Source organism: Ceratotherium simum, chromosome 39 (assembly GCF_057802395.1).
Source record: "Ceratotherium simum simum isolate JZ-2026a chromosome 39, ASM5780239v1, whole genome shotgun sequence".
NCBI lineage: Eukaryota > Metazoa > Chordata > Mammalia > Perissodactyla > Rhinocerotidae > Ceratotherium > Ceratotherium simum.
In genome coordinates this window covers 14,907,117-14,920,345 of record NC_141938.1, presented here as the reverse complement: position 1 = coordinate 14,920,345, position 13,229 = coordinate 14,907,117, and positions in this window count along the sequence as shown.

Below are 13,229 nucleotides of genomic sequence, written 5' to 3'. Positions count from 1 at the left end.
AGAAAACTAGAACTAAAGGAGCATAGCTGATCAATGACCAGCCGTGACTGAGGCCTGGAGAGGTTATCTGTCTTGCTGGGGCCACAGAACTACTCGGCTTGAGGCCAGAATGTGATGCTGGCCTTCCGGTGACCAGCAGCCATCCCTTGCACCTGACCCCAGGGAACCCATTTTCAAGGCGTTCTTCCTGCAAAGGCGCCCAGTGCCTTGGATCAACACTGGGCTCTCTCTCCTCGGCCAGCCCTGAGTAGCACTGCCTACAAGGAGCCTCGACTAGTTTCCTGTCGCTGCTGTAACAAAGTGGGTCTCCCTGGGCTAAAGTCCAGGTGTGGGCAGGGCTGTCCTCCAGAGGCTCCGGGGAGAACCGTCTCCTGCCTTTTCCAGCTTCTAGAGGCCGCGTCCTGGGCTCGGGGCCCCTTCCTCCGTCTGCACAGCCCGCAGCGCAGCGTCTCCCGTCTCTCTCTGCCTCTGACCCTCCTCCTCCCTCTGATGAGGACCCTGTGGTGACACTGGGCCCCCTGGGAATCCAGGGTCATCCCCCATCTCAGGGGCCTTAACATAATCCCACCTGCAAAGACCCCTCTGCCACGTGAGGTGACACATCCACAGGGCTCGGGACCAGGATGGGCACGTCTCTGGGGGCCATTATTCTGCCTGCCACGGTGTCCAAGCAAAATTCCATTTCTGTGGAAGTACCAGAGACACCGTCAGATTTTTTGGACCAGTCACTCTCTTTCTTGAACCTTGCTTGGTTCAAAGGCAGATTTTGTAGCCTGATTTTGATCTGCCCTCCACTGGGCCTGCCAACTGGTAGATGAGGTTTCTCGGCCTTCGAGGAGGCTGTGTCGGGTCGGGCCGGGGCACGAACGCACCGGTGCGTGTCAGGCTTGGCATTCTCGGGGATGGGAGAGGGCAGAGCTGGCCCGGCGGGCGGCCACCTGGCGCTGCCTTCTCCTGAGTTTCCTTGTTTGTTCACAATCGATCTTGGCTCTCCACGTTCGGGATATTTCTGTGTGGAAACAGTTCAAGTGTGTGCCACTGTTCCCTGTGGTTCTGGGGCTTCATCGTCACCCCTCCAGCTCTCCCTTATCACATTCCAGTTTGCAGTGTGTCAGTCTCTCTCTCCCCCTTTCTCTTTCTCTCTTCTTTTTTTTTTAAATTGTGGTAAATTATACATAACACTTACCATCCTCACCATTTTTAAGTGCACAGCTCAGTGGCGTGAAGCACATTCACCCTGTTGTGCAACCATCCCCATCTGTCTCCAGAACTTTCTCATCTTCCCCAACTCTGTCCCCGTGAAAGACTGACTCCCCATCCCCTCCCCCAGCCCCTGGCCCCACCATCTACTTTCTGTCTCTGTGGACGTGACTCCTCTAGGGACTTCCTGTGAGGGGATCACACAGTGTCTGTCCTTCTGTGTCTGGCTCATGTCACTGAGCGTCGTGTCCTCAAGGTCCATCCATGTTGGCACAGGTGTCAGAATCTCCTTCCTTTTCACGGCTGCATAATATTCCAGTGTGTGTGGGTGGACACATTGTGTGTATCCATCGTCCATCTATGGACACTGGGGTTGCTTCCACCTCTGACTACTATGAATCACGCTGCTGTTAACATGGGTGTGCAGATATCTCTTTGAGTTCCTGCTTTCTTTCTTTTTTTAATACCAGCTTTATGAGATATTTTCCAGTCAGCCATGCCATTTTATGTTCCCACCACGAGTCCACAGGGGCACCACTTTCTCCACATCCTCGCCAAACTTGTTATTTTCTGTTTTTTGATAATAGCCGTCCTAATGGGTGTGAACTCTCTCTCTTTTTAACTCTTTTCCTTTGTGAGGGGTGTAGGGCCGACTACAAGATCAGAGGTCACGGACTCTGTGCAAGACTGCCCTCACTTATGACACCAGTTGCAAGCTCAGGGGTGTTCTGGGGTGCACTGTGTCCCCTCAAAAATTCGTATGTTGGAGTCTTAACCCCCCGTACCTCAGAATGTGATCTTCTTTGGAAATAAGGTCTTCGTAGATGTAATCAAGTTAAAATGAGGTCACCAGGGTGGCCCTAATCCAATGTGGCTGGTGTCCTTATAAAAAGGGGACATGTGGACACAGACGCGCACGCAGGGAGAAGGCCACGTGAAGACAGAGGCAGAGATGGGGGTGATGCTTCCACAAGCCAAGGAACACCCAGGACTGCTGGAGACCCCAGAAGCCGGGAAACTCAGAACTCACTAAGAGCTGTCATAGTCACAGTTACGGTTACGGGGATTAAGATGACAGATTAAGATCAACCGAAGGGAGAGACTCACAGGGCAGAGTCTGGCTGTCTCCCTCCCTTCTGGCTGCTCTAAAAAAATACCGTTGATAGGGCGGCTTAGAAACAAGAGACATTCATTTCTCAGCTCTGGAGGCTAGAGGTCCAAGATCAGGGTGCCAGCAGATTTGGCGTCTGCTGAGAGCCCGCTTCCTGGTTCGTAGACGCTGTCTTCTGGCTGTGTCCTACATGGTGGAGGGATTGAGGGGTCTCTCTGGGGTCTCTGTTATAAGGACACTAATCCCATCATGGGGACTCCATCCTCCTGACTGCGTCCTCCCAAAGGCCCCACCTCCAAACACCATCACATGGGGAGTTAGGTTTCAACATAGGAATTTGGGGGACACAAACCATAGCACCAGGAGAAACACCAAGCGTGAAGCTTCTGTCTTCCTCTCCCTGTGGAGTCAGGATGCGTTAATCTTCTGGCATTGATGTGTGATGACACACAGAGTATTGTCACTCAGGGCAGCTCTTCCGAGCTTCAGGGTGCAGAGTTTATTGGGGCTCCACCAGAGAGGTGTTGACTCATTGATTGATTCATTGATTGCTCACGTGGTTGTTCTCAGCTTCCCATCAATCACTTCCCAGAATCTGAGGGCAAAGGCTGGACTTTCTTTTTGGGCAATGCCAAATTTTTGACTCCACATCTTCATAATGAGATCTCTTCCCCCTTGAATTTCCACCCCACCTCTTCCTGCTGGATTTGCCTTCTCAGATGCTTCTTAAGGAAATATTAAGAGAAGAAACAACAGCATGCTGGCCCCGTGAGTACTCTTCGGGCCATCGGTGCACAGATGGGGTTTCGCTTGGGACAGTGATCTTCTCTTCTGAGGACACCAGGATCCTGACAGCTGACCTCGGTACTGTGAACACCGTGTGTGGGCTGGGGATGTCAATTTGTGTTTCCCATGGAGGACAATCAGACCCTGGAGATGCCAGCATTTCAGTCAGTGCCTGTCCAGCTGAGCGATGTGACACAACATTGATGGTGATGGCAATGTCGTTGCCTGTAAAGACAGCTTTGGCTGCATCCAGTATTTTGACGTGAAGGATATTCACTATCATTCACTTCTAAATATTTTGTTAATTTAGCTATACATAATTTCCTCTTGGAATCATTCCTTCTCTGGAAGTTGTTTTAGATTTTCAATCTTGGTTTTCTTGTTATTTCTAGGTATCTAATTTAACTGCACTGTGGTGAGAGGGGGTCTGAGTTTAAAGTTTTGGGGTTTTGTGGAGATTTGCTTTGTGGCTAGTGCATGGTCCGCTTTCATAAATGTTTCACATGTGCCTGAAAAAGTAAGTTTATTCTCGACTGCAGGGAATATATAGGTCAATTAAACAAACTTGTCTGGTGTCGAATCTTGCTATTTTGGTAGATATGAATTTAGAAGTTTTATCTCTTCCATTTTGTGCCTTTTGCTGTTTACAAGAGACCACTTAAAACACCTAGACGGCTTAAAAAAAATCTAACCTGACAAATTCTGTCTTTTAACACGTAAGTTTAGTACATTTGCATTTTTTCTTTCTCTTTTTGTTTGCTTTCCTGCTTTTATATCCTATGCAGTCTGCTTTTTGGAAGTTATCCATTTTAGTCCTAATATTGGAGTTACTCAAAATGTTATCATGCATGCTTCACTTAATGAAGTCCCAAATTAATAGATAATCTCTCCTTTTTTCCCCCAAACCTTAGAGTCTTTTAACTGCAAACATCCCCTCCATCTTGTCTGCTAGTTCAGCCTTGGTCTTTGTACACCTCAAATTGGTCATTATTATTATTTTTTATCCAGAGTGCTAATTTAGATGTTCCCCCATGTTTACGGTCTCTGGGCCCCCTGTGCTTCTGGCATTGTACATCCTTCCTTTGAATTCAGTGTTAGTCTTCCCCTAATACATCCTGTAGTAGCTTTGTCAGTGAAGGTTTGTTAATGGTAAGTTTCTCAGTCTTTTCCTAGAAAAGTCTGCATTTCATTCTCTTCCTTGATTAGGGGGTTCTAGAAATATAATTGTTGATTGACATCTATTTCCTCTCAGCACTTTGAAGATATTATTCCCTCACCTCTGGTACTTTGGTTTCTGATGAGAAATCTGCTGTCACTTTTTTTTGTTTTGTGAGGAAGATCAGCCCTGAGCTAACATCCGTGCTAATCCTCCTCTTTTTGCTGAGGAAGACCGGCTCTGAGCTAACATCTATTGCCAATCCTCCTCCTTTTTATTCCCCAAAGCCCCAGTAGATAGTTGTATGTCATAGCTGCACATCCTTCTAGTTGCTGTATGTGGGACGCGGCCTCAGCATGGCTGGAGAAGCAGTACGTCAGTGCGCGCCCAGGATCCGAAACCGGGCCGCCAGTAGCGGAGCACGCGCACTTAACCGCTAAGCCACGGGGCCAGCCCTCCATCACGGTTCTGAATTCCACTTGACAAACACAGTTTAGTGCCTGCAGTGTGTTTGACATTCTGACCTTTGCCGTCAGTACCCCAGGCAAGATTTCATCCTTCCTTGGTACCTCCCGAAGCCCTCTGTTCACAAAAATATCTTTAAAAAACACAGGCTCTTTCTGTGCACAGTGTTCTGTGACTTCGTCACTTGGTGTCTTAGAGGGCTTGTCACATTAGTATGTATCTGGGTCCTTCATTCTTTTTAACTGCTCAGCAGACTTTTTCCAAAAAGGGCCAGAGAGTAAAGATTTCGACTTTTGTGGGCCAGACGGTCTCTGTTGATGACTCAATCCTGTGAAAGCACCATGGGCAGTGTAGAAGAACGGGCGTGGTTGTGTCCTCCCTGAAATCTTCATTTACGAAAACAGGCGGCTAAATTTTGGCAGCCTCATGTGGCTATTGAGCACTTGAGATGTGGCCAGTGTGACCGAGGAGTGTGATTTTTCATTTGTTTCACTTCAGTTAGTTTTCATTTTAATAGCCATAGGTGGCCAGTGGCTACTGTTTGGGGCAGCGCTGGTCTAGCTGTGTCCCCGTGGATTTACCAGCATCCTGTTGATGGTCATTTAGGTTATTGTCAACATCCAGCCCCTTGTCCGTACATCCCTGTGCATGCTCTGGTGTTCCTTTATGGTGGACAAAACCCTGCCTGGTGAGCCCCTGCTTATCCCCACGTCCACTTCATACCACCCTTCCTCGTGATTTCTGTGGCAGGCAGAATTCTAAGATGGTTCCTGAGATTTCTGCCCCCAGCATACTTGCCCTGTATAATCCCTTCCTCATGAGCGTAAAGAGCCAGCGAATAAGAAGCCATGGTCCCTCCCTTGATTAGGGGACATTAGATGAGCAAGGTGACAGGATGTAGCTCCCACTGTTACGTTACATTCTAGAAGACTCTGTCCTAGAAGACTGGAGAGAGTTTGTCCTGCTGGCTTGGAAGAAGTTGCTGCCGTGTCGTCAGGGGGCCTGTGAGCAGGAGGCCGCTAGGAGCTGAGAGCAGCCCCTGGCCAACAGCCAGCAAGAAAATGGGAACCTCAGTCCTCCAACTGTGAGAAAACAGATTTTGCCAACAACAAGGAGCTTGGAAGTGGATCCTTCCCTGGTTGAACCTCCAGATGAGAACACGGCCCAGCTGACACCTTGTCTGCAGCCTTTTGAGACCCTGAGCAGAGGACCCAGCTGAAACACGCTGGGATCCTGACCCACGGAAGCCGCGAGATAATAAATGTGCGTTGTTTTAAGCTTCTGTGTTTTTGGTAACTCGTTACGCAGCAGTAGCTGACTGACACACTTTCTCCACGTTGGCCTTTACTTCCTCCCTCCTGCCCCAGGACTTCTGCATATTTTGTTCTTACCCTGTGGACATCTGTTCCTTCCACTGGGCACTCACTGAATTCCTATTTATCCTTCAGAACTCAGGTAACTCATCCCTCCCCCAGGAAACCCTCCCCGATCCCCCGTCTAGATCAAAGCTCCCTTTTACACAGACTCAAATCCCCACAGACGCATATCCATTTTCCAGCCTTTATCGTAGCTGTAATTTTAATTTATTTGGGTCTCTGCCACGAAGAGTTAAGCTCTGTGAGCTGAGAATTGCATCTGTCTCATTCAGGGCCGGGTACCCAGCCCAGAGCCGCTGGGCCTGGCCCGTCATAAATATCAGACAGATGGAAAGCTGGATGAATGGTGCTGCTATATTCGACACTAAATAGCAGGAGGGCCCCTTCAGTGCCCTAATGATGGTGATGACAGGACAGTTTAGAAAACACAGGCATCCTTAGAAAACCCAGGGGTGGGAGTGGCAGGGCAGCTGGGGTAGAATGAACACAGTGTGTGTGTTGGGAGGGGGCATGTCGATGAGCTCATAACACTGAATGCCAGTGTCCAGCTCTAATCACAGACGTGAATCTCAGTGTCTTTGTCCCCAAAACATTTCCTCAAGTGATTCTTAGAGATTCTCTGGCTCCTTGGAAGGCAATTCAGCTCAAGTGTAAGAATAAGTGGTGAGGGTTACACGGCCTCGCTGCCCGCCACTGCTGCATAGCTCCTCTGTCTCATCGGCTCTGGAGGGTGGTGGCGAGGCACGGAGTGGTCGTTCCCAGCAGGGACCCATTCCCCAGAGGATGGAACATTCTGGGCCCCAGCATAGGGTCCCATACTTAACAATAAACGTACGGCACGCTCAGATAAATTTGAATTTCAGATAAATCCTTTTTTTTTAGTATATGTCCCAAATATTGCTCAAGACATATTAGGAACTGTATTAGGGTTCTCCAGAGAAATGGAACAGAATAAAGAAAGAGAGAGAGAAGCAATTTAAAGAATTGGCTCCCACGATTATGGGGGCTGGCAAGTACGAAATCTGCAGAGCAGGAAAAGCTGATTTTTTTTTTTTTCTGAGGAAGATTCACCCTGAGCTAACATCCATTGCCAATCTCCCTCTTTTTTTGCTTGAGGAAGATTAGCCCTGAGCTAACATCTGTGCCAGTCTTCCTCTGTTTTGTACGTGGGACACCGCCACAGCATGGATGACGAGTTGTGTAGGTCTGCGCACGGGATCCGAACCCATGAACCTGGGCCGCCAAAGTGGAGGTCGTTGAACCTTAACCACTATGCCACACAGCCGGCCCCAGGAAGAGCTGATGTCGCAGCTCAAGTCCAAAGGGAGTCTGGAGGCAAAATTCCTTCCTTCTTGGGGGACCTCAGTCTTTCCTCCAAAGGCCTTCAACTGATTGGACAAGGCCCACCCACATTATTGAGGCTAATCTTCTCTCATCAACATACATACTAATTTAAATGTTAATCTCATCTACAAATTACCTTCCCAGCAACACCTAGAATAATGTTTGACCAAACAACTGGGCACCCTAGCCTAGCCATGCAGACACATGGAGTCAACCACCCCAGGGCCATACTTAAGCTATAGAAGTATGTTTTGCCTATCTGAAATTCAAGTTTAACTGGGTGTCCTGTATTTTATCAGACACCCCAGGCCTGCTGTTCGTCCCCATGGGCCTCAAGAGCAGCCCTACTCCCTCCAGGGAGGCATCCAGCCAAGTTGGCATCTCCGTGGAGCCCTGTCAAGGTAAATTGGACGGGGTTGTCCCCTAGCTTCCTTCATTGTGATGTTCTAATGGGAAAAATGTGCTGGAGGCCAGGTATGAATCATTCTCCACCCACACAGTGGAGGCAGGTAAGGTAATGAGATCCACCTCTGCAGAAAACCCAAAAGTGATTCATTCCCTCTGGAGAAAAGGGCTCAGCTCTGCTTTCTGAGAACTCAAGATCCTGGAGAGGGAAGAGTCAACCCGACAGCAGGATTGCATTCTGCCCATTCGACAGAGGGGAAGCTGGAGGCCAGAGACGTTAGGTCACACGGCTATTCTGACCCTGCAGCCTTCCTAATCAGAGATTTTTTTTTTAAATAGCGTTAACTGTTACGATGCAGAAACAGCCTCTGGCTCAAGTTTTGCAGACTTATAAAAATGAAGCCAACAGTTAACTTTTGAATAGCGCTTAATGGATGAAGTGGCACCGTATCTGTTTTCTATGCTGCAAAACAATATTACCACAAGCTTAATGGCTTAAATCAATACACATCTATTACCTCTCGGTGTTTGTGGGTCAGAAGGCTGGGCACATCCTAGCTGGGTCCACTGCTCAGGATCTCTTATAAGACCAAAATCAGGGTGTCAGCTGTGATGGCTGTCTCATCTGAAGGCTCAACTGGCGAAGGATCTGCTTCCAAGCTCATGGGGTTGTTGGCAGGATTTAGTTCCTTGTGGTTGCAGGATGAGGGCTTCATTTTCTTTCTGGCTGTTGGCGGCAAGCCACCCTCAGCTCCTTGCCACGTGGATCTCCCCGACATGGCCACTTGGTTCATCAAAGCCTGCAAGACAGAGTCTCTCAACAAGATGGGCATTATAATCGAATGTAATGTAATCATGTAAAGTGATCAGGTACAGCCCATCACCTTTGCCCAAGTCTATTGGTTAGAAGCAAGTCGCAGGCCCGCCCACACTCATGGGGAGAGGCGAGACCACCAGAAGGCAGGTCATGGCCGCCATCTTGGAATCTGTCTGCCACAGGCGTTAATTCCACCTCTCAGGGGCTGACAAGCTCTCAGATTATGCTTAATGAGCCACTTTCCAAGTACGCAGTGTGTCGTGGGCCACCCAGGGGTGAAGCCACTGCCCAAAAGAGAGCAAGCCACAAGCAGAAGGAGAAGGCCACTTCACCGGCCACCTGTGTTGTGACACCTGGGCAAACTCTGGTACTCACATTTGTAAATCCTCTTCAACATCAAAGAATTAGTGATGACGTGTCAGGGATGGCCTTCAGCAAGGATCGACCAGTGTTTCTAAAGGGCCAGAGAGTAAGTATTGTTGGCTTCTGGGCCAGATTGGTCTCTTTTGTGACTACTCAACTCTGCCATTGCATCGTGAAGGCAGCCAAAGATAGTATGTACCACAGGGTTTCTCAAGCTCGGCACCATTGACATCTTGGGCTGGATCATTCTCTGCAGTGGGACGGGGGTCCTGGGCACTGCGGGGGGTTGAGCAGCATCCTGGCCCCCACCCACTCGATGCCCCCCCAGTGTGACAACCACAGATGTCCCCAGACATCATCCCATGTCACATGGGAGGCAAAATCATCCCAATTGAGAACCACTGATGTCATCAAGTGGGTATATCTATGTTTCAATAAAACTTTATTTATAAAAACAAGTGTGGGGCCGGCCAACCCCTTGAGTAGACATTTACCTTTAAAATGAGGTCAGTATGCACTGGGCTGTCTTTTGCCCCTCTTGGCTTTCTGCGTGGCTGACTTTATTTACAGTAACAGGTGAGTCTGCTGAAAACAGGACCCTCATACAAAGTGTAGGAAGGTGTCGCCGACCACAGTGCATTTAGGACATGGTCTGACTGTGTTATATTAACACACTGAGGACACCTGAGAAGCCGAAATGCGATACTGGAGACTACTGCACAGACTGTATTCCTTCAACAAATATTTAAAGCGTCTTGTGGGTGCTCTGTGCTGAGGGTCCTCTTGGGAGATGGACGGACATGGGGTCACAGGGAAGAAGCAGTGGCAGAGAGGACGCTCCATCAACGTGATAGAGGAGAGCCTGTAACTGGGGGTGCAGGAGGCCAGGAGGGCTTCCCAGAGGAGGCGACATTCACCTGACCAAGAGTGGTGGCCACAGTGTAAGAGAAGGCTGCTGCAGACACCCCATGAATGGAGATGGAGGGGACGATGGTGGGGAGGATTCGACTGACACCCCCAAGACCCACCACCCCAGTCTACCCATGATAAGAACACCAGAAAAACCACAATAGAGGGGTGATCCCCAAAATATCAAGACTTCCCGGGGGCATTGAAAACAAGAAAGTCTGAGAAACTGTCTCAGCCCAGAGGGGCCTAAGGAGACGTGACGACTGAATGTCACGTGGGGTCCTGATGGGTCCTGGGCAGAGAAGGGCATCAGGGGAAACCAAGGAATCTGAATAGGGTGTGGATTTGGTTAATCATAATGGATCAATATTGGTTCATGAATTGTGACGAATGTACTGTGCTAATGTAAGATGTTAGCAACAGGGGAAGCCGGGTGCCCAGTGTATGGGAATTCTCCATAATAGTGTCTCAGTCCACTCGGGCAGCTGTAACAAAATATCTCAGACCGGGGGTCTCGGTTACTGTCTCGGTCCTGGAGGCTGGAAGGCCCAGATCAGGGTGTCAGCAGGCTCTGTTCCTGGGGAGGGCTCCCTTCCTGGCCTGCAGACGGCCGCCTTCTCACTGAATCCTCACATGGCCTTTCCTCTGTGCTCACGGAGAGGGAAAGCTCTCTGGTGTCTCTTCTTCTGAGAATACGAATCCCATCAGATCAGGGCCCCACTCATGACCTCAGTTAACCTTAATCACTACCCCAAAAGCCCTATTTCCCAAAACAGTCACATCTGGGGTTAGGGCTTCAACACGTAAATTTGAGGGGGACACAATTCGGTGCATAGCAACTACCTTCTCAATTTTTCTGTACATCTAAAACTGTTCTAAAAAGAGAAGTCTACTTTAGAACCCAAACCAAAATGCTTAACGTTAGGCTGGTGTTGGGTGGGGAGATGGTGCCGTCTGGGTTCCTAGTGCTGTGGGAGGGACTGGGTGGGGGATGAGGGAACCTTCTGAACAAACACAGCCCAGCAGCGTCAGCACCATGGACAGGTTGTTAGAAATGAGGAATCTCCATCTTACCCCTGCCGACCCAGAGTCTGCATTTTAACACGATTCTCGAGAATTCATAGACACGTTGGAGTCTGAGAAGCCCTGGCCTGGATCACAGTCCCTCCCCTGGAGTTCACCCAATGCAGAGGGGCCGATGTGGGCGTGGGGGGTCCCCCTGAATAAATTCCGGCTCCAGGAATGTAAGAAATGGAGAAGGAGCGGGTGGAGAGGGGAGGTGGTGGCTTCTGGTAGACTTGGTGAAACTGAGGTGCCAACGAGATCTCGACCCTTCAATCATCAGCCTTTTCACCTGCTGTGCGCCAGGCACGTTCTAGGCATCCCATGTAGGAGGGATAGCACGGCAGACGGTGCCCACTGAGGGCACACTGGAGCGGGCTCCCATTGCCTTTGGAGACCCGATTGCTAAATTCTTGGGAATTTTGCAAGCTGGTTATTAAACTCAGACGTTATCAAAGATTAAGTTATATAAACTCACAATTCAAAAACTATTACAAAGGAAGGTGCTAAGCACGCCAAACTCACCACTTCCTACTTATTTTCTTACATTTTACAACTATCTACCCCCTGCGGGGGGTGCAACTACAGCCCTTGAACCAAATCTGGGCTGCCACCTGTATCTACCCAGCCCACGAGCTCAGTAATTTTTGCGTTTTAAATGGTGGAAAGAGAGTCAAAAAGAGAATGATATTTGTGAGGTGTGAATAGTATATGGGATTCGCATTTCAGTGTCCATAAATAAAGTGTGATGGGAACCCAGGCACATCCAGTTGTTTGCACACTGGCTACAACACGTGTAGTTCCTGTCACATGTGGAGTCCAGTCATTGTGACCTAGACTGGACGGCTCAAAAAGATGAAAATGTCTACTATCTGGTCCTTTATAGAAAAAGTGTGCTGAGCTCTGGTCCATGTTCATGGGGTTATTTACATCTGCCGTATCTGTATGATGGAAAGTTTATACGACGGTTCTGTGGAGGTTAATTAAAGAAACCTTAACTAAACTGGAGTCGGGAAGGCCTGTAGGGGGAGCTCTCACCCCCATCACATCATCAGTTACACCAAACAGGAAGACAGGATGCTTGCGTCTCAGACAGGAGGCAAAGCTACTTTACTACTGAAGGAAGATTTCTCTCCCCACCTGGCAACAGCCCAGCCAATGAGAAACGCTGCAGCTCAGCCAATGAGAAAGGCCACAGCCCAGCCAATGAGAAACGCTGCCGCTCAGCCAATGAGAAAGGCTGCATCTCAGCCAATGAGAAGCTGTTTCTGCCCTGAACTGCTACTTTCCCCCAATAGACTCACTCAGAACAGCCCCGCCCATTCCCCTTTCTTCTCTATAAAAGCAGCTCCCCTCCTTTGTTCTCTGGATTTGTCTATGGTTTGCCTAGCGTGCACGTCCTGAACTGCAGTTCTTTTGGCTATTCCCCAATAAACTCATCTGGAGGTTTTTCAAGTCAACTGTTCACACAGTGCGCCTCATCCCAACTCTGTGCAATGGTGTCATGCGGGTAGCTAGAAATCAGCCACAGTGGGAGTATTTACACCACGGAAATCAGCAGATGCTACCGATGGGGCCTCCTCCCTCCACCGAAGAGCCAGTTGTTAAGCATTTACCAGCACACCACTGGTTCTGACTCTCGTGGAGTTGAGACCCTAGTGAGAATAAATACATGATATATTGTCAAGAGAGGGATGAGGGAGACCTGTCCCTCCAGCGGGGATGCTGGTGGCTGTGAATGGTCATAGAGAGAGAGTACGAGAGCCACAGGGGACACCAGGGGCATCAGAGCTAGAAACAAGTCAGGCTCCATCTTGTTCTCTCTACATCAATGTATTCTATTCTACAGCAGGCTGAATAACAGCCCCCAAAGGTTTCTATGTCCTAGTCCCTGGAACCTGTGAATATGTCTCCTTATGTGGCAGACAGGACTTTGCAGATGGGATTAAGTTAACGCCCCTCAGATGGGGGATGACCCTGGATTCCCAGGGGCCCAGTGTCATCACAGGGTCCTCATCAGAGGGAAGAGGAGGGTGAGAGGCAGAGAGAGATGGGAGATGCTGTGCTGCTGGCTGTGCAGATGGAGGAAGGGGCCCTGAGCCCAGGACGCGGCGCCTCTAGAAGCTGGAAAAGGCAGGACACGATTCTCCCTGGAGCCTCCGGGAGGAACATAGCTCTTCATTTTAGACTTCTGACCTCTAGAACTGTAAGATAATAAATGCGTGTCCTTTAAGC